The sequence below is a fragment of the Temnothorax nylanderi genome, unplaced genomic scaffold (assembly GCF_030848795.1).
Source record: "Temnothorax nylanderi isolate EJ_2023f unplaced genomic scaffold, tnyl_v1.0 TNYL_tig0802_pilon, whole genome shotgun sequence".
Taxonomy (NCBI): Eukaryota; Metazoa; Arthropoda; class Insecta; order Hymenoptera; family Formicidae; genus Temnothorax; species Temnothorax nylanderi.
Window position 1 is genome coordinate 61,072 of NW_027249864.1, and position 5,025 is coordinate 66,096.

Below are 5,025 nucleotides of genomic sequence, written 5' to 3' on the forward strand. Positions count from 1 at the left end.
TTTTTATGAAGCGCAATCTGAACAAAATGCATGTTTAATTAATTTTATATAGAAAAATGTATGAGGCAAGTTTTTGAACGGAATACTTTCATTATAAGTACCCATAAAAGCTTACACTATATAAAAACGCTTAAAATTAAAAGCTACAAATTAAACTGAAAAATATAGTTTTGTTTTCTTTATAATATTCTTTATATTTATAAAGAATCATTAACATTATTTAAATTGTTTTTATTGGAAATGGTGAACAAACGTCATTTTGATTTAAAACACTCTTAAGAGTTGCAAATATAATTGAATTTAATTACAAATTAAAATGTAATTTTTAATTACATGAAACTAATTTAACAATTACAGTTTAAAATTTTTTAAATAATTTCAAATTCTGCTTATAAGTGTAATAGTGGGAAAGAAACGTATTGACCTCTAAATGGTAGAACTATTAATTTCCTATTAATGTCATCAATGGACCACATTTCAAGTAAATTATTATTTTTTTTTATATACTGTATGTTAAACAAAGATGAATTACATGGCTTAGAGTAAAAATCATTTTGTAAGCTGTAGCTATAACCTAACAGAACTGTTGAATTTTTATGGCTAACAAAATTTTTTATTTCAATTATTGTTTTATTTTTCAATTCTACAAATCGGTCAGCAATTCTATTAATATTTAAACAATATTCGGCAGTTTTAAGTTTTTTGTACTGAGGAGGATTACAAGTATTTATTAAAGGGCCATTAGAATGTTCCATTAACAATTCTGTAGACAAATTATCATCAGTATTCTTAGTAGGTCTTAAAATATTATTCTCTTCAACGATTCGACGAACAACTTGTTGTAAGGGTTGGGAAGATTTACGAACCATTTTTTTTAATTTTTGCATAAAATTTTCAAATGGAAATGCACTAAAATTGTCTAGCGAACCAAATAATTTTACACAATCAGTTAAGTGCAAAAAATTATGTATATTGTGAGAAATGAAATCTGGACCGTAAATTTGAATAGAATTAGTAATAAAATGCTTCATGAGCTCGTGAGCGTAAGAAATAAAATGTTCATACTTTGAATAATAATTACTAATTAAGATAGTGCTTGCTAAGCTAAGGGTAATAAAATTATTGTAAACTTTAGGAGACAGTACTTGTTTTAAGACTATTGGACCTGTATATAGTAAAAAGAGTCTAAATTCAGTAGCCTTATATCGCTTGCATTCTACTATAGATCGAGTCTTTCGTGAAAATTCACAAGGAATATGTTTTCTTAGTTTAAGAAGCAAATTATTAATATGATTAACATCCTTTGCACGTAATTTGTGAGGAGGTCTACCGAATATCCACCCATAGCGTCTATTGCATAGCAATCTCTTAGTTCCGCCTAACAAAAGATTATGCATATAGTCCAAGGGCACATTATCAATAAAATTAAAGTTTGGAATGTTAATGAAAAGAGTTTCACCAACGTGATGTTCTGGATGAAGTTTATTTCTAAAAGAATCATTAGTTCTTTTTACAAGATTTTCCGTTTCAACGAAACAAATAACATTGTTAATCATTTCTCCTTCTTGATTGCACTTTGTGCAGGAAAAGTAGCCTGAATGACTTTTAAGTGATAGTACAAATGATTTGCAGGTGTATCACAGATTAACATTTCAATTTTAAATTTGCATATAACGGTCTTGATTAATATGCCATTTGTTGTTAACTTTGCACATTCATTAACAAAATCAAGTAAAAAATCATTGGAATTTGGTTTATCATGTCCATGATAAAGAGCTACTAAGAAACTTTATTTTTCAGGGCTTCGATTGATTTGACGGAACACAAATGGGCCAAAATGAACTTGCAGAACTTTTACTCAAAGGTAGCCCATCAATATTAACTGCAAGAGAAAACTCTGTGCTGGACGTTACATTTATATTAAGAGCAATGCATAAAGAATTTAATGTTTCAGCTATCCCGAAATAGTGAAATAAACCCGATCCCATTTTTGTACCATATGCTTTGTTAGGCGTTTTTAAAAGAGTGCGAGGGTCTGCTGGTATATTATTGGTGCAATAAGAAGGATCTTCGCGCAAAATAGTAAGCAACTCTCTCAGTGCAGATAAACTAATGTTGTTTTCTACAGCCCATTTAGCAAGTTTGGAAGATAACTGCTCACTATTTTCAACATGATCTGAACATAAACTTGTTTTTCTAATTATGCTATCAGAACTATGGGTGGGTTGTTCGTCGAACGTCAAATTATCAATGTCTACATAACTCGAACCAATGTTCTCGGTATCAGAATTATGAGTAACTTTATTATTTGAGTAGCTGTAACGATTGGTTTCATCATTTTATTTTCAACCGTTAAATTTGGAACATGAAATTGATAAGTACTGTTAATAATTGCTACAGATTGCTTTACTTTTTCTTTAATATATCTACACCGTTTTTCTCTGAAACTCTTTTTTCATTCATTTTAATTCGAAATATTGAACATATATATACTATAAAATACTATAAGCTTTAACCACAATTACTATAAATGATAACTAATTCCCTGCATTCGTTTAATACTAAATTTATTATCCAAACTAAAAACAGCTATATTTTTCAGTTCAATGTCTCATAATAGATTTAATATTAATTACTAAAAATTAAAAATATGTTTGTAAATTTTATATGTAATAACAATACATATAAAAGCAGTAATGCTTAGTCAAGACTAGACTATCAGTCTGTTCAAAAGAGAATAAAATTTACGTACGTTGAAAGCACATATTTTATGAATGTAAATGACTACGTATCTTCGTCGTCCTGAGTATTAGCAGGTGGGTTAGGTTGAACTTGGTTAATCTTTTTTTGTGCATTAAAGTATCGATCCTTACTTCTGACGAGCCAAGCTTTTATGTGATTTATTGCTTCAAGTTCAGTGGCGCTTTGAATTTTTGGATTTTTTACGAACGACATCTGAAAATCATAAAAAAATTAATAAAATGTATATTTTTATAAACAAGAATGTTTAATTTATAAGATTATTTATTATTTTTATCTATTAACTTATGACCTTTACCTAAAATGACAGCTGCAATGTTTAAATTTTTGAATACTTTCTTCTTTTTCGCACCTTCCAAGAGTATAGCATTCCGACTTCGTTTAATAGAATTCTATACATTATTCTTTTAATCAACTCCTTTACGTTGGATCCTCCTATACGACTCAGCTCTTCAGTCTAAAACAGTGTGCTCAGAATTAGATTTTTGGACCGATATCTGAGGCGATCCCTCCGATCCCTCCACGTTTAAAGCTCGACGGCCGAACCACCGAACTCGCGTATAATCAATGCCGTATATACGTAGACTAATTCTAAATATTCCTATACTTCTGTTGTAGCAGCGAGTGAAGCCGGAAGTTGCAAGTTGATTTCCCCTAGGGCTTTCTCAGTCTATCATATAGAAAAAATATGATCAATATAATAGAGTAAGAAAGCACTAAAAGCAAATCAACTATCTCATTCGCAAATTCTGGCTTCATTCTGTAGACGTAATGTTTGGTTTATGTCATTATAACGTATCTACATGAAATATGCTGGGATACTTTCTGCTAAATCGTCTTAATAATATTATTAAAAATATATTATTATAATATACATATATATATATATATATATATATATATATATATATATATATATAATGTATATAATAGATTACATATACAAGGTATTTTAAAAATGGATTGATTAATTATTCGGAAATTGATTAAGAATCTAAAAACAAAAAAAATTGATGAACATAGCTCCGGAAATGTGTTGATTTTGAGATAACGCCATTTTTATGTTGAAATTTCAAATTACTTTGCTTTAGAACTTTTTGTCAAAATTAAAAAGATGATTTTTAAAATTTATAACATAACTAAAAACTTGTAAAAATTATCAAAATTTGTGAAAGCCACCTTCTTTCAATTTTGACGAAAAGTTCTAAAGTAGAGTAATTTGAAATTTTAACATAAAAATGGCGTTATCTCTTAATCTCAAAATCAACACATTTTCGGAGCTATGTTCATATCAATTTTTTCTTGATTTTAAATTCTCAATCAATTCCCGAACCAATTCATCACTTCACTTTTAAAATATCTGATTGTATATCTATTATATACATTATCATTATATTTTAAATATCTTGTAATCTATTATATACATTATCATTAGAATTCTGACAAAAAATTATAAAGTAAAGCAATTTGAAATTTCAACATAAAAATATTTGAAGTTATTAAGGATTAACGTTTACTTTTGAAATATATCTTATATAATACATATTAATAATATAAATTTTATTAATATTTAAATATTTAAGATATAAAAATTTTAATGATGATTTACTTTAATTGGTCTAGCGAGCACTGGTCTAAAATTTTTTTTAAATAAAGGCTATTATATATAGAGAGAAATCAACATTAAATTTAATACATATTAAGTTGTTATTATAAAATAAAATTCATATAAAAATTGAGATAAAAGTCTATTCATACCAATGCTACTTTATTATCAATTGATGCGTTAATCCATTCTTCTACTTCAATTAATGATTCTTCGTGTCATTGGAAACAAATGTACGATTTTCGAAACTTCTGATCTATCAATATTTACGAGAGCTTCGGTGTTTACTTTTGTAGTATTAATGATAGTTTTGATGCTATCCAACATGTCATTAACTTTTAGATGTAATAAGTTTATTTCTTTCAGTACTTCCTCAAAAAATTCTGAAATTTAAGAATCAACAATAATTTACTAACATTTCACACAAATATATGTGTAAATAGAAATATTTATAAAATATAAAAGAATAACATTATAATACAAACATAATTTACTCACTTGAATTTAATGACTGATATTTTGAAAAAGCATCCTCGCTCACGACAACCGAATTTGCAGTTGATGCAGAATTTGTTTTTATAACATCTGTAAAAATAAAATAATATGGTATATTATAATTTATTTATTAAATATAGTTTTTAATAATAATTAACAATTTT

The 5,025-nt window shown here is 27.0% G+C and overlaps 1 pseudogene; it reads right to left on the reverse strand.

Moving 5' to 3' along the window:
• Window positions 1-1,810: 1,810 nt before the first annotated feature.
• On the reverse strand, window positions 1,811-4,951 carry LOC139785443 (uncharacterized; annotated as a pseudogene).
• Between the last annotated feature and the right edge of the window lie 74 nt (window positions 4,952-5,025).